General features: G+C 46.8%; 1 pseudogene; it reads right to left on the bottom strand.

Annotated features, from left to right (window-relative positions):
* Positions 1-20,583: 20,583 nt before the first annotated feature.
* Positions 20,584-22,321, bottom strand: LOC119823767 (annotated as a pseudogene).
* Positions 22,322-26,562: the final 4,241 nt, after the last annotated feature.

The following is a 26,562-nucleotide window of genomic DNA, read 5'->3' as shown; positions in this document are numbered from 1 at the left end:
GGGAACACACACACTCCCAGGCCCTTTACACAAACAAGTCCAGATACTCAGGAATCCACTCCCCAATACAGTTCTGCAGCTTTTTGGACACGCTAATTCAAGTGCCTAGCGGTTCGGAGCTGAGATCCACTTATCCGCAGGATCAAGCTGTCTGGGATTTCAGAGCTGGAGAGTCAATGGTGTGGGTGCTTTAGGATCTCGAGTTCCCGTAAAGGGAAGGGCTTCAGTAGATCAGCAAAATCTCCAAAACCGGAGCAGACAGAACTCAAATCAATTGTCAAGTAGTATACAAAAGAGAAGGAAAGAAACCCAAACAGGCCAAAGAAATTTTGGCATTTTCAAATTCGAAATTTTCAAGTGAAAATCAAACTTGAACAGTTCTTTGGCTCCCGCTGCTCCTGTGCTGCCATCTCCACGAGCCCCCCCCTTCCCTTCGAGGCCCTGACTCACATTCGAACCCCGTCGTTCCAGAGCCGTATCTCCTCCCTGGCTGCCCCTCAAGTGACAGAGCGTGCCGGCAGAGAATGTGTTCAATCATTATGTGTTTCAGAGGACTTCCTAAGTAGATACCATTTCCAAATGCCCCACATGCTAACTAGGAAGCAAAGCCACACACATCGACAAAGGGATGTGTTGAAGCCAGATGGGATGACTTTTGCTCAACTCTCAGTGCTTGGGAGATGGGGGCAAGAGGGCTCGCTCTGAGTTCAAGGCCAGTCTGGGTTACACAGTGATTTCTGGGCCAGCCTAGATTTCAGAGTGAGACTCTGTCTCAAAAAAAAAAAAAAAAAAAAAAAAAAAAAAAAAAAAAAAAAAAAAAAAAAAAGAGATGAGCCAGGTGTGGTGGTGTACACCTTTAATCTCAGCACTCGGAAGGCTGAGATGGTAGGTAGACCTCTGAGTTCGGGGTCAGTGTGATCTACACAGTGAGTTTCAGGTCAGCCAAGGCTACATAGTGAGAACCTGTCTCAAAAAACAACAACAACAAGAACAACAAGGTGAAGAGCCACATCAGGGGAAGAGAAGCTGAATATGCCGTTCTAAAGTACAGTTATATAGGAGGGAGACGTTCTAATGTTGCATAGCACCAAGGAGTAGATCTGCTCCTGATAGTCCCTTGCTCCATGTTTATGAAGAACCAGAGGCACGCAACAGAAAGAAATGGCAAGGAACTAGAAATACTAAGTCAATTACCCTCAACGCATCATTACATACTACAGGTGTCATGACTTATCGCACGGCCCGCCCTGCAGGTGTAATTGCTGCTGTCAATCAAAAAGAAACGCATTTTTACAAAGCCCAAAGTATCATGTAAACTAGGTCCTTCCTTCCTATCTCTAGTGGTTTTATCATCCATTTCCCAAGACCAAAGAAACCCAAGAGCCATGAATTTCCCCCGTCAAACAAGAGGTTGTACTAATCCTCCCTTCTAACCTCAGATCCATCACTACCACCCAGGGAGCTGTACTATTTCTAAGCTGGATGCCCAGGCATCCACCCATCAACACCTCCTTATCTGGGAATGATTGATCAGCCAGCCAGCTCCTCAGCTGTCTCCTTGCCATGTCTGCCACTAGAGTTAGTCCCAGCCCTTGGAGCAGTGCTGCAAGCCTCCAAGGGCAGACCTTTGAGCATGTACTTGATGGTGCCTGTACCCCAAACCCCAGCTATCTCTAATGACTTCAGTCCTCTGTCTCTCTGCTCTTCTGAGCCAATGACTTCAGGCAGGCCCTCCACATGCAGCACGCCTTTCCCTTTTCCTTCTGTGTTAGAGCTGGTCAATACTCACGTCTCTGTTTCCAGCTGAAGAGCTCACAGCTCCCTGGGAGCCTTCCACTTCCGCCTCCAAACAGAACTCCATTACAATCTGCCTCCTTTCCAGTCTTACACCCTGAATCTGGCGGGCACTGCCCACACGTTATTGGTTTTCCATTCTTGCCCTAACAAGGCCCATATCTATACAACACTGATCGCAGGGCCAGCACCCTTAGTGAGCCAAGTAGATTTGATGGAATACATTTTTAAGACGTTTAGAGATTATGTTAAAAGAACTGCTTTTTTAATACTGTTTAAAAGTCAAGTAGTGATTATAACCTGAAGGCGTCTGACTAAGGGTCACAAGGCAGGATACGCATCAGCAAAAATGCATCAAGTGATGCGTGATGTATGGAAATACTTCAAAAAAGATGAGAACGTGGCGCTGTAGCTCAGTGGAAAGAGTGTATGCTCAGCTCACACGAGGTCTGTTGATCAAGTCCCAGTACCCCAAACTCCAAAACAAAACAAATAGATTATTTTTAATTTGTAGCCTATTTCTTGTGTGGGAATATAAAAACTCACACAAGCTAAAACATTCCCCCTGTTCTCTACAAGAGAACTCAGTGACGGCCCTCTGTGGACTGAATGTTTGGGAGCTCCCTGCATTCACACCTTGAACTCTAACCCTCAATGCGCTTGCACTCATAGGCTATGATTAATGAGTAAGAGTTCACGCTAAGGAATGGAATTGCTACCCTTGTAAGATGCCAGAGGGAGTTTCCTAGGCTCCCGTGTCACACAAGGATAACTAAAGGTACCATCTACGAATCAGAGAGCAAGCCTTCAGGAGCCGCTAACCTGGGGTCTTGACTGTACGGCTGCAAGTGATAAACGCCTGTTGTTTATAGTTTGTCTCAGGTATTTAGTTGTAGCAGCAGCAAAGACTAAAACACCGGCAAAGACATGACGGCCCATTAAGATGCCAATTCTTCCCCAAAGAACGGAATTTACGACACAGTAGGGTAGCTCTGTAAGTTTCTACTCTGAAACACGCCTGTGTATGCCTCACTTAAATTTGGGATTTGGAACACTTTTAGACAAGAAAAACCTTTCTCCACAAAATTACTACTTTGAAACCCCATTTCATAAACTGCGGAGGTCTGAGTCCACGAGGCGCAATTACACTTCAAGATCGGAGGTATTTCCAACTATGCCAGTGACAGGTACAGCCCAGCTAGATCTTTATTATTGTTATTATTATTTTATGTCTTAAAATTATTTCTCTTTTTGATGAGTTAAAAGTCTGTCCATGAACAGTTTCACACATGTACACAAGGCATGCTGACTGCTCTTGCCCCCACGTTGTTTTTAACAGCGCCATTTTCCCTACTTGGTACAGGATACAGGGTGAGCCACATCATGAGGGCCACCCTCACAGACCTGGGGCTACCTCTTTTGCGGACAAGCTTGTCGTAGCCTGAATCAAGGCTATGTCAAGGTCATTAAGGAGAAGCTATTTCCTCCTGGAAAAGAGTCGGCTCTACCCCTGGCCTTGGATGGAGACCAAAGGTTCCAAGCTAGCCAGGACACAAAAGTTAATCCAGCCGGGCCTGTTGGTCACCTAACCAAAGAGATCAGCCCTCAGGACGGCAGATTAGCTTTAAAGCATCCCAAAGACATGGGAGGAATAAATATTTCTTCTTGAGATAGCAGATTTTTCCTTACCAAAAACTCCTGACTGTGTGGCCCTGCTGTGATCTGTTCGGTTTTCTCAATTACTTGGAAAAACCTAACTTTTCCTTTTCCCTTCTTTTTAATCTTTTTCCTTCTTTCAGATTCTTTCAAAAAGCCTGAACATGCTGCCCTGAACACGCTAAACTTCCTCACTCCCTTTTCTGAAGCTGTCTCTGAGACCCACTTCTGTTGTACAGGAGAGCCGTCTCTACCTCTTCCTTCATCCTCTTCCCGGAAACTGCTTGTCCTGGAGTTCAAATAAAATAAAACTCAAATAAAATTGTCCTCGAGTTTCCTTCTGAGTTCATTCTTACATTTTTTTTTTTATTAACAAGATTAAGAATCTTAAAAAGGAATCCCTATTGGCCCCTTACCATGTGGCAACCCAAGTGGGGTATCCCTAAAATTCCAATAACAATAAGGGAAATAAAAAAATGGGCTTAGGGTCTTACAGTGTCTTCAAAAGAAGGCAGGTTCTCAGGCCCACTCTAGGAATGTTTGTCCCCACTATTCTGTGCTGGGCTGGCAAAAGACAGTTTTGAAACCCAGTAATTAAGACATTCTTCCGGTGGGGTGAAAAGCATCCAAAATAATGAGCCTCACCAGAGATCCAGCACTAAAGGCGGACTGACACTGCCCTTAGCAAGCTGAAGTGAATTTCCTACAAAATACCTGATTTTGCTTCTTTTTTGGAATAGTTTGGTCAAAGTTTCATTTCTTTAAGTTTTCATTTGCCATTAATACTTTGACACTTAAGAGATAAGGTATGAAGTTTTAAACCCCAAATCTCTGGTTTGATGAAGACATTACTATGGTGTCTCTTTCGTCGTTAACAAGTGAGACATGTCTCTGTCCCTTCTAGCACCAGGATTAAACAGCCGGACATCGAGCCACCTTAGTGGCTACGCAGAGGCGGCATCGCAGGCCCCTTTCCCTGACGGGAAAAACGAGGCTGCCCAGTGGCCTGTTTGATAAACATCCCACAGCAGCTGCGCTCACTCGCGATCATTCTGTCCAAGTATTACCCGATGCAAAGGAAATGGTCTGACAAAGTTGGCGGGAGATGAGATGGGGGATGAGGCGGGGTGGTGGGATGGGCGACGACCAGTGATGGTGGTGGTGATGATGATGGTGGTGACAGTGGTGGCGGTGACGCTGGGCCGGCTCCTCTCCCGTTTTTCCATGACTGCCAGTCCTCGCAGCCTCCGCCGTCCCCGCGTGGCCTCTGCCCGGAGAAACAGGATTTGCACCCAAGTCGCACGTTCGCTGGCGCGAGGCTGCGGCGCCCCACGAGCCGGCCACGCGCCCCTCTGAGCTCCCGCGCCGGCTCCGCCCGAGCATCGCAGCCTTGGTTCCTCTGGCCCGGCCTCCCATCACTTACTACCCCTCCTCCCCACCTGCCCTCTCTTACCCCCCCCCCCCCAACCCGCGGCAGCGCCCGCGCCAGGGCCCGCCCCGCTGAGCCCCCCACGGCCCGGTCCCGGCCCCCATCACTTACGCTGCGCTGGGCCCGGCGCGTCCGGCGGCCCGAGACAAAGGCTGAGCGGCCCCGGTGCCGCCAGCTGCTCCCCTAGCCGCGGTTGCCGGGAACCAGGAGGAGGATGGGGAGGATGGAGAGGATGGAGAGGAGGAGGGCCGGGGTGCAAAGAGAGGCAGCAAAGGAGCGCGGGGGAGGGGCCCGTGGCGTCCGCCACCCACCGCAGCAGCCCCAACCCTAGCCCTCCTTCCGGGCCGCCACCCTCCGGGGGTGCAGACCTCCCCCCAGGGACCAGGGTACCGCCCCCCTGGGGGCGGGGTGGGAGGAAGAGGAAGGGAAGGAGGAAGGCGGTGAGTGCGCCTGTGTGCTCCTCCTCAATCCTGATCGTCTCCACCCACCCCCGCGTCCGCCAGCAACCCCATGAACATGCTAGACTCCCCGCCTCAGCCGCCTGGCTCCCAGCGGCCCCGCTCCCGCCTCCCTCGGTGCCGGCATACCTCTGCCCCAGACCAGCCAGCCCATCCACCTCCACCGGAGAACAGACCTGAAGGGTTAAGTGGCCAAAGGCGCTAGCGAGGGAGAGCCACCTGAGAGGTGACAGCAGGGTCCGAGCCCTTTGTGACCCTACTCTTGTGGCACATCTTCTGCTCTAGCACTACCCCTAGTACCTATGGGGACCGCCAAGGTTGGGGAGTTGGGCAGGTGAGATCTGCCGGGCTTGAGTCTCCCATAGGCATCTTGCTATAAAAAGTAACTCCGTGGCTTGGCTCAGTCTTTTGTGTCTTGGTGAAAAGATTTTTTTTTCACATTTTAAAAACTTTGTATTTTTTTTTTTAAGTCAAAGGAGGAGAATAGTGTAACAAGCCATCTTCAGCCTTAAGAGATGTCAGAATTTTCCCGTCCACTTCACTCAAAAAGCACAATGGCTATGCCAGTTTCCATCCCTTAGTGTCATCTTAACTGTTATTTTCAGAGCATCCTGGATCCCCGGGCCTGTGCTAAACGCTTCACCTGTGCCGCTTGGCTTGGGGGAAGAAACCAAACAATTTATCCCCGAGTTGGTAGTGGGAAGGCTTTTGATATGCCTTCCATGAGCTAAGCAACACTGACCCACCAAGGGCCAAGCTGTTGTGGCTATGTCCTAGACTCTGCCAAATATGACCTATTCCATCCCTGGGGGCGGGGGGGGGGGGCAAGACAAGCAGAATGATGGCTTAAATTCCAAGGGCTTCAGTTCAGTCCTTAGCTTTAGGAACCCAAGTGCAGAGCGGTTATAAGGCACAGAGGTAGCTGGAGTCTGAGGGTGGGGCCTGGCATCCTCCGAGAGAATCCGATTTCCTGCAGGAGTCCACACACAGCATGAGATTAATGCTGAAGCACCCAGCCTTGGTCTGCGTTTAAGTTTCATGTGTTTGAGTTGAAGAATTGGTTCCTGCTTGTTCCTTAATTGGTGCAGCAATCTAAGGACAGACTCAGGCCATGCTGAGGGTACCCAGCCCGCCTCTCTGTGTGTCTTATCCCTCGCAGTGGCAGAGCAGAGGGGTGTCTTTGGTGAGTGATTCAGGGAGCAGTTGGGTAGACGGGTCAAGATGAAGACTATGGTCTCAGCCCATCTGGCTTTCAGCCCTTCACCCCTTCTCAGGGTTGTGCCCTTGGGCAAATGACTTGGCCACGCTGTGCCTTATTTTCTCAATGGGAAAAACTGGGAGTATGGATGGAGTCTGTCTGATGGGGCTGCTGGGAGGCATTTCTGCATGTAGAGCACTTGGCCTAGAAAGGTTGAGAAGGCATTGTACGCCCTTAGCCTACTGTATGGGAAAAGTAAAATGACTGAAGCCCAGAGAGACTGCTGTTCCAAAGGATCTGCGGCCTTGTTTTCTGAGGACGGAAGGGGCCCAGTCCTCGTTGGTTTGCAGAATTAGCTGAATGTACAGAAAGCAGAATGACTCTTCACTTTGCAGAGGCCTGCAGAGCTTCATAGAGTACTCACAGGCCGGCACATCTGCAGAACCCCTCTGGACCTGGCTCTCCTTATCACATGACTCCAGGACAGGGCCTTTGAAGGCTGGAAGGAAATGGAAGGTTGCATCCACTTTCCCAGCCAAACAGTGACTAGAAAATGCCCTGCTGCCCTGACTCTGTGTGAGCTGTCCCCAGCAGCCTGCCCAACCCCGCCCCATTTGTGGTGGCAGCTGTCAGGCATCCAGACTGTTGCAAGGATTGAGCTGGTGTCCACCTTCAGTCTTGGCTTTCCTTGTGACATTCTCACCACTGCCCAGCCCCGTGCTGTGCAAACTACTTCTAGAATGAGCAAACAAAAACCATTCTCCCAAGAATGTTTGCCCTGTACGGTGACTCCCAATCTTTAGCTAGCTCGCGATCTGGTATGGGTGACTTGAACTTGCTCTCAAGCTCATCCTTGCCTGGGTATAGAGAGACAGAGGCATGTGTGCCCTAGAGCTAGGGCATCCAGCACCTTGATAATGGCATCCTGGTTTAGACTTTTCATGTCCTGGTTGCTCTCGCTTCCCATCTGTAATGATAACCATGGTGGGGCTCAGGACTTCACTAGCTTTTTCTGATGAGAGCCGTGTTGTGTCTGTCATCTTGGCATCCCTTGGAAAAGCTCCTGAGAAGCCTAGTTTAGAGGGGGGAAGGTTTTGGAGGTCTTTCCATGGTCCCTTGGGTTCTGTGGCTTTGGAACAACAGAGGAGCGAGGTAGAAGGCCATGGTGGGGAACTCACAGCGCAACAAGGCTACTCATCTCATGGTGGCTGGGAAGCAGAGAGAAGATGGGACAAGGTTACAGTGTCTCCTAGGGCACACCCTCAGTGCCCCAGCTTCCACCTGCTACTTCATCCCAGTGACCCAGCTTCCTGCTATTCCACCCCACACTTCAGAGGTTCTGTCACTTCCCAAAAGTGCAGTCAGGTGAGGACCAAGCCTTAGGCATGTCGGCTTCCGGCGGGCATTTAAGATCTGAACCAAGGACCCATCTGCCCCTCTTCTGTCTTTGCTGTTTCATTTCCTTCACGCCTTCCTTCAGTTCCCTCTTTGCTCTGTCAACCCGACTGTCCTTTGCTGTGTCATATTATCCCATTATACGGAGTTTTTCCAAAACTTTTCATTGTGCTTTGCCTGCACAAAATCTGGAAAACGTAGATGAATAAAGCCGAGTTTCAGGTTTTGTAGGATGAGCTCGGTAAACGAAGCTTGGTGTCTGGTCCTCTTCAGAGAAAAACCGCCAGATCGTAAGTGTTCTTACAGAACATGGACTATCCTACGATTCTTGGAGATAACTTTACCAAAGAGCCTTAGCAATGGGTTAAGATGAAGCATAACGAGGGACATTATTAGCATCCATTTGCTCTTTGTGGACAATCTGACACTCAGAGGCGGCTCCAAGGGAGAACTCTATAAACTATTAAAATGACAAAGAACTTCAGTCTAGATAAAGAAATCGAGTTCAGTTAGCTAAATGGAAGACCGTACAAATGTAAGCGGACAGCTTGTGGTGATGAATGGGCTCCATAGCTATAAAGATCAACTTACAGAAGATTAATAGGAGGGGAGATGTATAATATCTGGGCTTCCAGCTGTTGAGGAGTGCTAAACTTATTGACATTGAAGATAAGCTTGGATAAAAGAAATTCCATCCAAATGGAGAGAAACTACTTTAAAGTAAGCCTAATGCTGGCGACTAAATTAAGGCAGTAAATATATCTGTGGTTCCAGCTCATTTACTCTTCTAGGGACTACAGATCATTATAATGAACAGCAGATTATTAACCACAAAGTGCCCTATGCATCATGAAGAATTTGAGCCACTCACTCTCCCACACCAAGGGAAATCCAGTTGTCCTAACAACAAGAAAGCTGGTACACACTGGTTGAAAACTAAGAAAATTGAGAATTTCATAGAGAGTGTTTTTATATCAAGAAGTGAAACCTGTGGCCCCTCCATGCTGATCTGGATGGATCTGCCAACCAAGAGAAAATAATGGGAGAACTGATGGTAACACCTGAGGCTGGTTAGGAAAAGGCTGGCAGTACATCGGCCTCACCTGGAGTGCTTGTCTTCGGTGTCCACTCCAAAGGAGATGCCAGCCACGGAAACAAGCCCAGGTACATGGAGACCTCGAGAAGAGATACTGAGGTCAATGATCTCGGCTTTGTTGGCATCTCGGTCCAGGCACCTGATGGGGGAATGACGCTGCCTCCAGATGACTGGCATGCCCAACCCTCAAGTACCCTCCAGCTGTCGAGTCTTTCCAAGTGAGACGCCAAGCTTCACAGAGAGAACTGCCACCCCCTTGATAATGTGACCAAATTCCTGATCCCCCAACTCTGTAAGCACAATGAAGTAAGGTTGCTTAATGCCATGAAGTTTGGGTAGTTGGAGCGATTGAAAACTAGAATACTGAACAATGTACAGACATGCGCCAAAGGAGACCATTTACACCACAAAGTTTACAGCCTTCGCAGGGTCCCATGGGAGACAAGCTGAATTAGGAGGTAGGGGTTCTGTTGAATTTCAAGGTGTACTGTGCCACCTACAGCCCCACACCCCTGGAAAAGTGATGGCCTCCTGCCTGTGTCTATAAAATAAGACAACCTGATCTCCATCACAGGGGAGTTAGAACATGGACTGTCCACAGATGTTCGTCATTATTGACAGGCTCACACACCAGGTGTGCCCATTCCATGGCAGAGCACGGGGAAAGGACTCCTGCTCCCCAGCCATGGCATTTGGTGATTTCCATTTCAGCGAAAGGAGATTCACATGATGGGCTTGGTAAACCGGTCCTGTGGTTTTATAGGGAGTTGACCGGAAGTTAGAGTTGTACACTCTTGTTTGAATTGTCACCTACAGTAAGAGATACACAGACTGTAAGCCAGGTACACAGTATCTACCTATGTAAAGCCATAGTCAGATGCTGATGAAATCATACTGGCCTAATACATATACCCTGCATGCTGATACTTTCTGTTTTGTTGTGCTGACTTCTTCCAAAAATGCTACTTGGGTTTCACAGTCTGCTAATGAATCAGATTTACAAGTTGAAAGCCAAGCAGTAATTTTTTTTATATGGCTTCTGCAGTGGTTCATCCTATGTGCCAACTTGATGAGCCTAAGGGATGCCCAGACAACTGGAGAAAGTGTGTGTGTGTGTGTGTGTGTGTGTGTGTGTGTGTGTGCGTGCACCCACGTGTGCATGTGTGTGAGTGGATCGGTGTTCAGAAGAGATTGCTAGAATCAGTATATGGAGGTAGAGAAATTCACCCCCCTCAGCATTATTTGGCATCATCCAATCCATATAGTCCCCACATTAAACAAATAGGAGGAGGGAAATCTCACATTCTCGAGCTGGGACAACAATCTTCTGTTGTCCCTTGGCCATCAGCCCTCAGGTTCTCAGGCCTCCAGGTTTAGATTAGAGCTAAACCAGTGGCACCCAGTTATCCATCGAGCAAACAACACGCTGTGTGACCTCAGCCACCACGATCCCACGAGCATTCTAACATATTACCATCATTTTCTATATTTCTCTCGTCTATCGCTTCAGAGTCTCCTCTTTGGTCCTGACCAAGGCGGAGTCCTTAGAGTAAACTTTTTGTTGTTTTTGTCTTGCTCGTCGAATCTTCCCCGCTTTTTGTATGTCCCACCCCTGCAGGATCTCCAGTCTACTGTCTTCCCAGAACGAGTACCAGGGCTGCATTCTGCAGAGCCAAGGGTCCATCCTGAACAGTGGTGCAGGGTCTTAGGTGGATGCTACTGTCTCTGCAGGCCGACGCATGTGCCCAACACAGAGTAGGTGCCAGATGGGCTCTTTGGAATTGATCTTGGAGCAGGACCACTGACCTGTATTATTCTGCTCATGTTCTATGTGTGGGAAGCGGTCAGTTGCTCCCAGATGATGTACAATTAGACGTTGTCACTGACAGGGATGTAATTTGGGTGTCGGGGAAAGAAGTTTGGCTGACATCCCTTCCTTTGGTGTCTCAAGCCAACGTGCCAGGCACTCACTTCTGTCATAATGCTCATCTTCTGGAAAAGCTGCTTTCCTTTTTAACAACAGAACATTTAAAATCAAAACCCAGAAAATGCCTCTCAATTAAAATTTTACCCTGTCCGTTGCTGTGCGCCAGCTTTGTTACTGCTTTTTGTTGCTGCCCATTATAAATAATGACCCTAGAACACGTTTCGTAACCAGAGCCATTAACGAACATGCCATTCTGCTCCCATGAAACAAGTCATGCATCTGCTAAGGTGATTTGGTAGATAGTTTTTATATTCTCTCTCTCTCTCTCTCTCTCTCTCTCTCTCTCTCTCTCTCTCTCTCTCTCTCTCTCTCTCTCCTCATACAGACAATGGAAATTTCAGAGAAATGTAAGTCGGAGCTGTTGCTTCCTTCAGGGGCCTCTCCATTTGGCTCACAGTTTTGGGGGCCACACTTGAGGCTGCTGTATCAGTGGAATGAGAATTTGTTAATAGAAGGATGTCTTGTTTTCATTTTGTGATTTCAGAGACAGAAAATGACCTTTTCTTCAAAGGTAACTTTGTGGTGGAATGGAAAAAGACCAGGGCATGGCACACAGACAAGATAGTAAATCCTAAATCTGTCATGTATTAGAGCTCTACGGTGTTGGATGAGGAGGAGGGCCTGCTCATTCATCCTGGCTGCCAGGCTAGCTTAGCCTTGAAATAATTAAACAGAAACTGTATTAATTAAAACACTGCTTGGCCCATTAGTGCTAACTTCTTAAGGGCTAACTCTTACATCTTAATTGAACCCATTTCTATGAATCTGTGTATCACCATGTGGCTGTGGCTTACCAGCAAAGTTTCTGGTGGCTCCATGGCTTTCTCCAACTCTGCCCTTCTTCCTCCCAGCATACAGCCTAGCTTTCCCAGCCTAGTTCTGTTCTTCTCTGCCATAGGCTCAAAGCAGTTCTTTATCAACCAATGACAGCAACACATAGACAGAAGGACCTCCCACACCATTACAGAGGCTGAGAAGTCCTGGAGGATGCTGCAGGCATCTAGTCAGAGCTGATGAGGCCTTCATGCTGCATCACAACATGGAAGTAGACATCACATGATGTGACAGAGTTGACGTCCAACAAAGCCATTCTACAGTAACTCATTGTCTTGATGGCCCAAACACCCCCCCCCCCAAAAGGCAAAACCCTGAGGACACGGATTTAGGGATTAAAATCCCAACACTTGAAATCTGGGAGACACATTCGACCGTAATAAAACATGAACAGGTGAAAAGAGAGGCCTATTAACATTCATGCTAAGAACAACCAGGCAGGACTCAGCCAAGGGACACAGCAAGGAGACTGATAACCTCTAGCCTCCTGCTGATGCCCCCACTGGCTGATTCCATCAAGGAGGCAGAATGAAAGGGACCTGATAGATGGCATGTGAAGGGTGGGCATCCAGCCACACAGGGTGGAGAAAGCTGGAGACAAGATCCCAGGGTCAGTGGTGACACCCTTCTGCAGACTGCTTGCTCCCATTCATTATTCAATTGGAAAAGATAACTTTACAGAGGGAAATGAGAAACCTTGCTCCATGTTGGATTGTCTCTGGTGGTATAGCCCAGCCAAGTGTTCACGTGGAACCTTTGGTTTTAGCCCCAGCGGCATCGAGAAGGAGGGGTTGTGGGGAGGAAAAAGCAGGAGGACAACAGAAACATAGCCTCAGAGTCTCTTCTCCTGTAGCTGCTCCTCAGGCCTGATGAGGGACCTAGAGGTGACTTCTGGGTCAGTGTTCCTCATGCACTGTGGGATGGATTTGATTTGGTTGTAGCCTATGGTTGAAGACTCTTTTTACAAGCCTGTGGCTCCATGAGTCTACTGGGGTATCAATGGAACAACCCCCGCTCCCATCTCTATTGCATGGCAGGAACCGAAAGCTTTCTTGGATTTCTTCAGACTGATATTCCTGCTCAGTCTGGTGAGTCTATCTAGACATTTTGGGTTGGCAGGATGAGGCTCAAAGCCCGGGCTCACCATCTAACGCGTTCCCTGGTGATATAATACGCTGTGGAATCTGACGCTCTCAAACCCACTGATTCCAAGATCCCACTAGGAGACGAAATCGTCCCAGTGTCTTTTGAGATGTAGCGGACTTGGCGACATTGCTAACGCAGCTCCTTGTTTCCTAGATCGTGTGTCTTGCTTCTGGGCAGACACCACCAGATACTGGCCATGGGTTTGAGGCAGATGCTTAATCAAGTCATCCACAGCTTTAAGGATGGTGTCTCCCGTCTGCTACCGCAACTGAGCCTCCAGCACACCATTCCAGCATCCTGTTAATTAATACTGCTTCTAGGTAGGGGAGCTTGAGGCAGTGATAGCCCAGCTCATGAACTTCTGTGATCACAAACATGTTTTCTGGTCACAGTCAATGTTGTGAGGAATACAGTTTGAAGGTTAATCCCAAAGTTTATGTTAGAAGTCTGATCCCTAATACAACAGGGAGGAGAGGTCAGATCTTTAAGAAGGTCATGATAAAGATCCTTAAGTAGGTCAGGATGACCAACTCTACCCACATCAACGGAAGAATGCCATGTCAGGAAAGTGGGCATTTTTAGTCCTCATTTGCTCTCTACTGCTACATAGTGCCTTCCACCATAAGACGATGCAGCACGAAGGCCTCTCTAAGTGTGGAGACTATTTAGGCTTTCTAGCCTACAGAATGTGTAATCATATATAACTGAAACATATGAAACTTTTATTATTTATAACTTCCTGGACTATTGTATCCTGCTGTTTCAAAACAGGAGAGAGCTAGTTGGCCTAAAAGTCCCTGCTCATGATTCGAAGTGGGTCCAGATCTCTTCATCTAGATAAACGAACTCCTTGATGTATGACCACATACTTAATTGCTAGCACCAGGAAAAAAAGAGGAATGAAATGCCTTCTTTATATCCTGGTGGGGTGGCACATGCCTGTAATCTCAGCACAGGGGAGGCTGAGGCAGGTAGGTAGACGGGCATTTTGAGGCTAGCCTGGGGTACACAAGAAGACACTCTCAAAAGGAAAGAGAAAATACTGAAGAGCAGGTAACACGGGTGAAGTTTCTAGGGTTTCTGTGGTTAAGGATATCCTTTCTGAAGCAAAGACAAACTTTTCCATCTTGGCTTCTAGCAATGATGAAAGAATTGCAGTGCAGGATGGGCTTCTCTGATGTTTAGAAGCAGCTAATTTCACAGCATGTTCCTAATTGCATCCACCTGTATACCAAATGTCACAGGTGTCCCCCATGTTTGAGCGAAGCTCACAAGAGTTTGCAGCGGCTCTTGATTTTGGGGCCTCTACACATGCCATTTGCAGCCTACCGTACTGAGAGTATCAGTGGTAGAAAAGCTGATGGATGGAGTTTGTAACAAGCGCCAATTGTAACAATGCAACCATCATATGACTCTGAGGTTTTTTGTGTTCCCCAAAAGTTCATGTATTAGAAACGTAACCTTCAAATTCAAATGTTGCCGGTATTTGGGAGGTGTGGTGTTTTCAATGAGAAATGTCCCCCCAGAGGCTCTGAGATTGGAGCACCCGGTCTCTGGTTGGTTGGCAGTGTTTGAGGTGGTTTAGGTGCTGGAGTCTTGCTGAAGGAAGTACGTCACTGGAGATGGGCTTTGAGAGTTCGTAGACTTGCTCCACTTCCAAGCAGAGTTGGTGCTCTCCGCTTTCTGTTAAAGATGTGATCCCTCAGCTTCCTGGTTTGCTTGCTGCCACACCTCCTCAGCCTGATAGACTCATCTGTCTCCAGCAAACACCGACCAACTGATTTGTTCCCATCTGACAAAAGCATAGCCTAGCAATAAACATTCAATATGGTCCCAGAACTCAGAGTGCAGCTGGTCACCTGGTCGCAGAATGACTCCATTTATTTTAATAAGAAAGACAGCTTCCAGGTAAGAGTTTCCCTGTTCTGCCCACGTGACATCCATACCACCTCCCAAGGCCTGGCATAGTGTTTGCTTCCCTGGTGAGTCAGCATTGATCCTGTCTTTTTATCCTAAGGTGTTGTCCTCTGGGGCCTTGCTGTCTCTGGGGAAATTGTCCAGTTCCTAGTGACAGTAAATGGCTCACCTGTGAGTGCAGACTATGAACGTGAACTGACCCATCCAGAGTCCCCATCCACAGCCACCTTCCCCGTGGGGTTCTCACACTATGGATTACCATCCTCCTGCCCTAATCAGTACAAGGTCAGACACCAGACAGCTACTAACAATCCCTGTACCCCCAAACATTTGGAAATCACCCTAGTCGGCCAATCCCAAGCCTGCTTCCTATGCCCCACCCATCCTTTCCTGTGGGAAAAGCTCACAAGAAGGTTTGCCCTTTGGTTTCTCCGCTCTCCCTTATCCTAGGCGGGTCCTGGCACTTCCCCAGGCCATCACTGTGGTTTGCCTTCCTCTTGAGAACACTGATCAGCTATCTTTTCTGCAGCTTTCTCTTGTGACATGTTGGCCTCATCCAGCTTAGAGAAAGAGTAAAACTGAACTATTCTTTTGTAAAGCATTAATATGCAATAATCAATTGGGCACAATAGATACAATTTCACACATATACACCACTCTCAACTCCTTCCTCTCTACCGTCCCATCCACCCTCTCCCGCCTCTTCAAAATCTTTTTCACATTCATATTTGCTTGTTTTGCTTTGTGACCCGTTGGGATTAGCCAAGGTCGTTGTGTGGCATGAGTTTGAAGCTATCCATTGGAGCCTGGAGGGCTTAGCGGTGGGTGAACAACAAAACAGAGTGTCTCCATTTCTCCACGGTACAGATTTTGACCTGTGTATGCTACTGGTAATGATCAAAAAGATAAATTGGCATTTCTTTCTCCCTATCATTTCCCTTTTTAGAGCCTTTGCGTTCCTCCGTACAATTCTGCAAGGAATAGATGGATCACAGGTGGCCATGAGCCAGTCAGCCCCCATACTGTGGAGCTTGAGAGCTCAGGAAACAGACTGCAGATGGCACCAGACTCAATGGCCTGTTTTACAGCAAAAAGGTCTGGAAGGGAGTCTGTGACCGTGAGACTCACTGATTCTATGAGCTGTGGAGAAACAGGACCTGCTAATGTCCTGGGGGAATTGCAGGAGCCAAAGCAAGACAGAGAGTTCCCTACGAGACAGAGGCAGCACTCTCCCCTAAGGCAGAGCCTTGCTGGTGGCAGGGCATGGACAGCACAAGCCGTCATTATCTCTGTCAAGGCCATAGCGGTCACAGAGCTGTCTGACCTGAGGTCACAAGTGTGAGGAAGCAGCCCCCACTGGGTGATATAATGAGGTGGAACGTGAAGATACAGCCACCCCGCTCCACAGCTCCCTGCAGGGTTGGGTACAACTTTGTGGGGCTTAGTGCGATTCCATCTGTCTCATTTTCAGCATGATGCTTCCCCCCTCCCCCATTCTCTTCACAGGTGCTGATCTCTGAGTGCATCAGTCTGAGGTACCTTAGCAAAACCACCAACTGCTGGGCTTCAACAACAGAAATGCGTTTTCTTGAAATCTCAACACTACACATCGAAGACCAACGTGCCAACAGAGCTGTTCTCAGCGGCCATCTCCTATCTTCCCTCTTGGGTGTGTCCCAATGGTCTCTACAGAAGGATGCCAGGCTTATGTGATTGGAAGCCACCCTAATGGCCTCATTTCAACCTGAGTAACTCTATACCAGGCCTGTCTCCAAATACAGTCGTGTTCTGAGGACCCAAGGGGAAGGGTTCCAATGTGTAAATATTGGGCACACACAGTCCAATATAAATTGTGTAATGAGCATCTTGGACTCTAAGCTCTACCTTAGCACCTGTTTTGAGAAAACTCAGTCTGATACAGAGAGCCCTGAGTCCTGCCATCCGAGGGCTAAGCCTGATCTCGGCTTATATTTCCTTTTTGTCTTCTCAATTCCAGTCTCTTTCTGTGCCTATTAAAGTATACACACTGTCTCCCTGGAGAGCAAAACAGCCCAGAATGAAGCTTTCACATAATAAATTAATATTAATATCTAAATCGTCGCTACTTGGTCCCTTCTTCATTCTGTCACCACTACCTTGGCTCATTTGCCATCACCCTTTGCCTGGATATTTGAGCATCCTCCTCAGTGGTCTCCCTGGCTCCAGACATGTCCATGTTTAATTCATTTCCCGTCTTCCTGAAGAATTCTGTGGCAGGGTGCTTTCCTGATATTGAACCGCTGTGTTTCCCCTCCCTGGAGATGATGTTGTCTCCCCTTGAACTGAGCTGGTGGAAGACAGAGCTGGAGAGAGAGGCTGCACATGCCTACAGGGTAATAACACTAATCTTTTAAAGAGTGGGTAAGCCCCTTGCTAGCAGCTGACCCTCATCACTGGCTAAGACAGAGGACCAGAAAGGACAGCCTTTGGCAGGGGAGCAGTAATCTTTGTGTCAAGTCACAAGCCCCTCCCAGAACTGGCAGCAAATATCATCCTTGCGGCCAAGATGACAAGATGCACACAGATCCCAGGGTGCCCTGGGAAACATCCAGTCCTGCTGCTTTGGGAACGAGGGTAAGAAGGTTAACAGAGACAGTTAGTGGGGCTCTTCGGTGTAGCCTCTGCTGATGAGACCTGTTCTGGCTTCTGGGGGTAGATATTGCTAAGGGGTACTGTTCAAGACCCAGGGTAGCCTCTCAGGCCTTTTCCAGGGAGGCACTTAGCCTATGGCTCTGCCATATTTTGCCTGGATTGGATTGCTTGAATATTAAACATTTGCATAATCAAATGTAAATACAACCCTACATTTGAAAGTCAAACATAAAAGGATTCTGGATTTGTATCATTTTACATTATCCAGGCTTCGACTTTCATCCACAAGAATGAATAAATAAGAGTTGTTTGAATCCGAAACAATTTTCTGGGCAAGGCAGAATAATGTGTTAAAATGAAGAAAAGGACGAAAAATCCCCCAGAAGATGAAAAGGCTTTCACCCAAGATTGAGCTAGGAGAGAGAGAATCTGCCTGCTATTTTCTATTTGTATCTTCCAGCCTTTTATTAACAAGGTGAGGATAGGGGAGTGCAGGTGCCGTGGAAGGGAAGGAAGAAAGCAAAGATGAACAAATGGTGTCCATCTATTAGCCCCAAGGCAGGCCCGCTAAAGCCCCGCACTGACCTCTGCATGCATAGGATGCCAATCAGGTCTCCTCTAGGTCCTCGAATTTGTTCTAATAGCTTAGTATTTTGAAAAGGAGCTAGAGTAAGCCAGCCCATTTGCTAATTCACATCAAGGAGGTCTGGCAAATTGTGTTTTCTCTTCTCATTTTTAGAGAAGAGCAGACATTTCATAGGCTGAGGGCTTTTCAGAGCCTTCTATAACGAGGAGAAGGCATTCATTGCAGAGCCAGACCTCTTCTGACAACTCTGAGGTGCTCATCCTGGATTATCTAAGAAGTCCTAAAAGTCTGTTTGTTAGAAAAAGCTTTCTTGATAACATTTATGCAGAAATTATTTCTGGCTTTTAAAGACTGTGTCAGCCCCTATCAAAGGCAACAGGTACTTGGGTTGGAGAACAGAAAGCAGTGGGTGGAAGCGGTACTTTAAAATGGGTTATTTGGGGCTCTCTACTTCTCTGAACATGAAGGCTGCTCTTTAGACTATGAAATATGTCTACACGCAGACACACGTAACTAGCAAGTGGCCTGGAAGTAAACGGCCAGTGAGACCATTACTCCCCCAACTCCTGCTCTCTCTCTAGGCTCAGGCCCTCAGCCACGCACGCCCATAACTTCCCCAGCTTTCATCTTTTGTACCTGCTGACTTCCTAGACATGGACCCCCAAATAAAGACAAGTTCCTCTGTCCTCTGCCTCTCTCGTTATGGTCCATTAGATTTTTGCTTTTTTATTCTATAGAAACCATTTTTTTTAATGTCCACATTATCCTAATAGTATTAGAGGAGGCCTAGCTGGCTGGTGTTCCATGGGAGTACAGAGGTCAGAGAAGACACTGGATCCCTAGAAGTATAGTGATAGGCAGTTGTGGACCACCAACATGGGAGCTAGGAACCAAATTTGGGGTCTCTAGAAGAGTAGAAAGGGCTTTTAATTACCAGGCCATCTCTCTAGCCTTTATCCCTTCAACTTTTTTTGTGCCCTTTTTGCTGAATTCCCAGCTGCTTTAATTACTTTTTTGCTGCTGAAGCAAAACACCACATGACCACGGCAATTGATGGAAGGAAGAACTGATTGGGGTCTTACTTTCCAGAGAGTGAGTCCATGACCATCTTGGTGGGGAGGGGGGCATGGCAGCAGATAGGCAGGCATGGTGCTGGAGCACCAGCTGATATCTTCCATCTTTATTGGCAAGCAGCAGACAGAGAGAGTTGATTGTAAATGGCACAAGATCTTGAAACCTCGAATCCCACTCCCAGTGACATACCTTCTCCAACAAGATAACACCCCCTAATCCTTCAGAAATAGTTTCACCACCTGGAGACCAAGTATTCAAATATATGCGCCTATGGGGGCCATCTTCAAGCAAATTGCCAGTCTCCCTCCCATGTCTTGTGTTGTTTTATGTTTGTTAATTTTTTATTTTCTATATTTTGAGGCTTCCAGCATTGAGGGGTGTACCATGGCTGAACCCCCATTATTGCTAAGTAGCACTAAGCTGCAGGCTTGACAAGCTCATGCATCTATTCACCTATCAGTGGTCATTTTGAGCTGCTTCCTATGTGACCTGGGAATGTAGCTTCTATAAAATTGGCACACAAACAAGTCTTCGTGTAGACATGGTTTTCACTTGGGATACAGTCCAGAAAACATAATCTCTAAGCTTTGCTGACAGGACTGGATGCACCAGTCACCCTGGGAAATAGTTCTTCAGCATCTCACACATGTTCCATGCAGTCTAGCAGCTGTGAATAAGAAATCCCAAGAGGAATCTCTGGAGACCGATGCTCGTGCAAAAATATACCCATGATCAAGCTTCACTTGATCTCAAACTGAAGGAAACAATATTTTAAATTATAGATAAGAAATTTCCACAGATCAGCCAGGTAGTGATGGCACATCCCTTTAATTCCAGTACTTGGAAGGCAAAGGCAGGTAGAACTCTGTGAGTTTAAGGCTAGCCTGGTCTACAGAGTGAGTTCCAGGACAGCCAGGGATACACAGAGAAATCCTGTCTCAAAAAAAAAAAAAAATGGGAGGAATAGTCTTTCTCAGGGAAGAGCACCCTAATTGGTTAGCCATGGAAATATATATATATATATATATATATATATAAAATATTACAGAGATTTAGCAGGTTGTACTTAGGAATAGATAGATAGATAGATAGATAGATAGATAGATAGATAGATAGATAGATAGATAGATAGGTAGGTATAGAAGTAGTGAGGTTTTGGGAGGAGTTGAGGCAGGGGATGACCAAAATACATTGTACAAAATTTTCTTTCTTTCTTTCTTTCTTTCTTTCTTTCTTTCTTTCTTTCTTTCTTTCTTTCTTTCTTTCCTTCTTTGGTATGGTTTAGAGAAACGTTGTTGTTTAATGGTAAAGCTTAGCACACTCCAGCACCAGGACTGGCATGGAATCAAGCAGCAGGGACAGCCTGGTGACCCCATGGAGCCTCACATGGCAAAGAGGATGAGGAAGGTGACCATCAAACAGAAGAGCCCCATGGCCTCAGACAGGGCAAAGCCCAGAATGGCATAGGAGAAGAGCTGTTACTTGAGAGACGGGTTCCTGGCATAGCCAATAATCAAGCTACCAAACACTGTTCCAATGCCAGCCCCGGATCCAGCCACACCAACTGTGGCAGCCCCAGCACCAATACGCAGCTGTGTCAATGTCCTGGGAAACAACACTGGTCTGGAATTCCCGTCTGGCCACCTGGAGAGGAGAGCTGCTGCAGGAAGGCTGTTTAACCTGTTTAGATGGGGCCTCTGGTCTACTCAAGAGGGAGGCAGACACAGGCCTGATTAGACCCCTGGTACAGGAGCGGATCAGAACTGGAGAAACGAGCAGTGCCTTTGGTGGTCTGCATTTTTCAATCTCCCAGCTTTAGCCCTTGGTCTCCCAAAATTTTCTTACATGATAAAAAATCCAGCTATCATTTAGTACTCAGACAAATAACATTCCATACTTAAACAAAACCAATAGCTAAACTACACTTTCGGTGAAACTTGTTCTTTCTCTGCATATAATATAAATGGGCAGGAAAGGAAAGTTCTGGTAAGAGAAGGGAAGTTTTCCACTTAGTATATTAATAGCCAAGAAGATTTCCTAATCTTCGAAAAGCCATTTAGGGGAGAGAAGTAGAGAAATTGCTCTGGCTTAGGAACGGAGGCTGAGAGCTGCACGCTTCCTCCTGACAGACTCCCATCACCTCTTACCACCAGGATGAATTGCCAAAAATTACCTCCCAGCTTCATTTCTTGCCTCTCATTAGAAAAACTCATAAACTTTACATTCTACTTATGCTAATGTTTTTAAACAGCCTCACTACTTTACATGCATACCATCAAAACATTATTTGAAATCTTACATACATTTGTCTCAGTTAACTTCCAAGGCAGAGAGTTACAGGAGCACGGAAGTGAGCTGAACTCCTGTGAGTTCCCACCCCCTCCCCCGCCACCCCCAGGCCCTGCATCCTGGGGAACCCGGGCTTCTAAGAGGCATGGCATTCTCATTAATTCTCATTAACACTACCACTTAGTGGTGCTCAAGATGCTGGGAGAAGGGTCCAGCCTGTGATTTCTTTGTGTCAGAATCAGAGGTCTTTCGCTTAGCCACATCAAAGACTTTTAGGTCAACTTCCTAAGTGCCAGGCGAGGGTCTCAGCATTGCTAATATGTTGGCCAGTTTATTTCTTAAGGAGAGCCTGTGAAGTAAATAGTAATAGTCCAGGAGTGGGGTATTTCTACAACAGACCTAACACAGTATTTTGGGGAGGGTTGTGGTAGCATTTGATCTTTGGGCTAAGTTGTTAAGTGCTCACAGCTCAATGGGCTGTTCTTTGGACACTTGGAAGAGAACGGTGAAAGAAATACAGATGATGGAGGTCTGGCTTGTGAGGTTGTAGAGATAAACAAAGATTCCATTGGGGTTCTTTATATGATGTCCTGAGATAAGAATCGTGATTCTAGTCAGCTGGAACTGAAGAGCTGGAAGGACCAGAGGCACTAAAGAGAAGAAGCCTTTGCTTTGCTGAGGCTTATCAAAATCTTCTGCGAAGTGTTTCCTCAGAGTCAGCACACAGAAACTATGGTCCAGGTGGTTGAGGCTGCATCCCATGCTGGCAGCCAAATCTGGCAGTGTAAAATCTCCCAGGTAGTTCTGATTTTGAAGGCTTAAAGAGGTCATGGAGAGTAGCTGAGACTTGGTACCATGGAGCTAGGGGGAGTCACTGATGGAGGTGCAGCCTCAGTAGCAGTGAGAACCCCAGGACTGAAGGGATCATGGAAAGAGGCTGAAGCTTGGCATGCCATGGCAGAGTCAGAGTCCCTGAAGAGAACTCAAGAGAGGCCATGGGTGAAGGTGCAGCCCATTTGCCCTGGAGATCCTAGGATGATGTGGGTTTGTTTGCTTGTTTGGTTGGCTGGTGGGTTTTTTTTTTTTTTGTTGTTGTTGTTGTTTTGTTTTGCTTTGGAGATGCCAATACCATAGGACAGTCACCAAAGATAGCAATAGGCTTGGAGTGGAGCTGGCCTGGGCCTAGGAGGATAAACCATGTGTGCTGTGGCAAGCACTCTGGAGCCTAGATCATGAGTCCCCAAAGTCTGGCATTGAGCTTCACAGTGTTGGATTTGGGGTTTTGCTTTGACCTGATTGTAATCATGTCCTGGTTCTTCCCTCTTAGAATAAGAAAGTATTTAACTGATCTTGATTTAATAAGCGCCCACACTTGAAAACTTTAAACTTTTAAGGAGATTTTGGAATTTTATAGAGATTTTGGATTTTTAGAGAAATGTGGACTTTTAAAAAGATTGGCTATACTTTAAAGAGACTGAATTTTTAAAGATTTTTGAATTTGTAAAGACTGTGGGACTTTTAAACTTATTTAAGTTTTATACTACAATATTAAAATTAACATCTCATTCTGAGGATAAATGAGAAAGGAAAGGTTCAAGAGGAAAAATGTGTTTGTGTGACAAGTTGTCAAGTTGACAAGGGGTCAGTTGTCCTGGCTAGTTTTGTGTCGACTTGACACAAGCTAGAGCCATCTGAGAGAAGGGAATCTCAGTTCAGGAAATAACTCCTTAAGATCAGGCTGTAGATGGGGCTGGAAAGATGATTCAGCTGGAGAGATAACTCAGCAGTTAAGAGCACTGGCTACTCTTTCAGAGGTTCTGAGTTCAATTCCCAGCGACCGCATGGTAGCTCACAACCATCTATAACGGGATCTAATGACATCTTCTAGCATGCAGGCATGCAGGCATACAGAGCATTCATACATTAAAATAATAATGGTGATGATGATGAGGTCATGGGCACTGGGAACGGACTCTGCCCCCTCACCTGAGGTGGGCTGCCCGGACTGACCAGTTCAACTACCATCCAGGCTCTCAACCGCACTTTGGGTTGGCCCACCCTAACATCTACCCCATCTAGGACCTGCTGGAGATTGTGAAGGGACTGATCCCGTGGAAAAATACCTGCAGAATCTCTATGACTTAGGGCAGCCACAGGGCATGATAGAGGGGTCCCTGTGAAGATCCAGTGATGATGGTGTACCGGAAATCAGAGGCCTTGAGCCAGACCAGTGACTCACTGCAATGAGCATTTTCTGGTGAAGCTGGCTGGACAAAGGGTTTTATTATATGCCACACTGAGGAGAGGCAAAGAGGCTGTCGTTTGTTTTTTTTTTTTTAATAGTTTTGTTTGTTTGTTTGCTTGCTTGGTGTTTTCTTAATTTTTTAAATTTTATTTTGTGGAGGGGGGCTGCAAGGGTAAGGGCAGGATGTGGTGGGACTGGGAGGTGGGCAGAATTTTGGGGTGTATGATGTGATAGTCTCAAAGAATCGATAAAGACGCTTTTTAAAAAAGAAAAGAATGGGAGGAAAGAAAGAAAGCAGGCTGAGAAAGCCATAGGGAGCAAGCCAGGAAGCAGCATCCCTCCATGGCCTCTACAGCAGCTCCTGCCTTCAGGTTCCTGCCCTGTTTGAGTTCCTGCTCTGACTTCCCTCAGCAAGAGTCTGACTTGAGAACTGTAAGCTGAAATATACCCTTTCCTCCCCAGGGTGTTTATGTTCATGGTGTTTGGTCACAGCTGTAGAAATCCCAAACTCCTGCTCAGGCTGGCTCCCCATGTGTGACAGGCTATGGGCTGTCATTGTGGCTGCAGCCTGGATGTGGCCTCCCTCGGTCATACACGGCCACTGTGACAGCCTGAGATAAGTGAGTAGCCTTCCCTTCCAGGATATGTTAATAATACAACAACCGAAACAAAACACAAACCAGGAGAGACGTGCACAGCTTGCTCTGAGGGGAAAATCGCCTATCCCTGAGACAAGCTTAATCTTTTTTATTGGTGGTGTTTCTATAATTTACACCACCTATAAACTATTCTTAAGGCTTCAAAGCCTTACAGCAGCCCATTAGGATAGCATTTGTCTTTCTGTCAATTTTCCCTCCCCTTGGAAACTCTGACCCAATACAAATCTTGCCACATTTGCTTTGAGTGACCCTGAAAGACCCCCGTGTCGGCTCTGCCCTCGTTCCATCTCCTCTAGATCTCTTTAGCACTTTGCTGACATGATTTATATTCTGGAACTGATTTATATGCTGGCCAGTCTAAGTCATTCAGATCCCCCAAAGCCCCTCCCACCTTGTAAAGATCATGCCTCACCACGGGACTCAGCAAAGCCATTAAAGCCCCACACCAGTTCTGAAGTCCCTGCTCAGGGAATTCCTTCCGCAGCTCTCCTATGAAACGGTGGTGAAGGTTGGTTTTAAATGTCAACGTGCCACAATTTAGAATCACCTGAGCAGGCAGCCTCCACTGAGGAATGGGCTTGATTTCCTTCGCTGATGTGGTCCTTCTGGTAGCATCCCAGATGAAGAAAGGCCATGCCAGAAGGAAGCGGGATTCACTTTCTGTTTGCCTGGCGTCCCTATTGCTGCTTACTTTAGCCTGTTGATGCTGCTGCTGATTTCTTCCGGCCTATTAGAACCAGCATCCCAACATGGACTGAGGATTAGCGGTGCTCCAGGACCCTCCAGGTCTTTGGCGCCAGATTGGGACTTCCGAGGCAGCCTGCTTAAGGATTGTGCAACCAACCAGTTGTTACGACTTTGATCAGTTGCATAAGCTGATCTGGTACATTCTTCCGTATGCAATATATATATATATAGTTGGCTCTGCCCCTCTAGAGATTCCCAACTAATACCATAGTCCTACTGAGCCCAGTGAACTGGACATCAAACACAAACCTTTCTCATGCCTGCTTCTGTCAGGAATGCCCATCCTTCCTCTCCTGTCTTCCAGTCCCTGAAATTCTCGAGGATCTCAGCCTGTGATAACCGAGTGTCCCCAGAGTCTCAAAGGATGGATTTATTTCCCTCCTATCGGCTCAGACTATGGAGTCTTTCCCTCAAAGGAGGTGATCAGTGACACATCTTTGCTTCTCTCCTTCTCAGCACTTGGACTGACCCCATCTCTCTATAACCCAGAGCCTCACAAACTAGCCTAGGAGAGGCTCTTTCATTGCTTGCTTAAAAGTTTTATTATTTTTTAAATTCAGATAATTTAGATGTTGAGAAAAAAATTTTTATTACCATAGTTTCTTGTGTTAGGTCATTATAAGGACCCTATTTTCATGTGGATTCATGGGCAACCCCTCCCCTTCTTCTCTATTAAAGGTCAGACATGATGGGTATCTTCTTTCACCTTTCCCCCACTCTCTAGCTCCTTTCTGGGCTATTCTCAGAGTTTCCAAGTACTTCCGCTACAACAAGGGCTAAATCTCTAGTGTGATCTAACTTATATTTTCCTTCCCTTTCAGCCCCATTTCTCAGCACCTCCACCTCACCCACTCTTTAATCCAGTTTATCTGGTGTAATAATTACTTTTCTGTAACTCTGATAAAAGTCCAAAGTATATGGCATCAATTTTAAGAGGGGTGTTTACAGCTACCAGTGTTTCTATTAAAATGTCAGAGAGCTCTTAAATAACTTAATGACGCACATTAGTGCCTTGGAAAAACAAAAGCAAGCCAAACTCCACATCATAATATGGAAAAAATTAAGATCAGGTGGAAAATTAATAAAATGGAATTAATAATAATAATAAACAAAACAAAGAGTCCATGAAAGAAGGAAACTGGTTCTTTGAAAAGATAAACAAGATCACATTGCATCTCCTAGTCACTTCTTGGTGTTGGGCTTAGACGGTATGAGATTACCGCTGTACCTGAATAATCAAGGTAGGAGATAATGGGACCCACAAACTGTCTCAAGAAGCAATCAAGGCAGACAGAGGGGAGAGTGTGATTTTAACAGGTGTGATGTGAAAGTTTTTAGTAGTAACGGATGCGGGGAAGGGGTCCGAAATGTTGGGCAGATTTGAATTTGATCCCATAGGTGGAGAGTGGGGTCCTTTACAA

The sequence above is a fragment of the Arvicola amphibius genome, chromosome 9, assembly GCF_903992535.2.
Source record: "Arvicola amphibius chromosome 9, mArvAmp1.2, whole genome shotgun sequence".
In the NCBI taxonomy this organism is placed as follows: Eukaryota; Metazoa; Chordata; class Mammalia; order Rodentia; family Cricetidae; genus Arvicola; species Arvicola amphibius.
The sequence above is the reverse complement of the archived record's forward strand: the minus strand, read 5'-3'. Positions and strand labels throughout refer to the sequence as shown.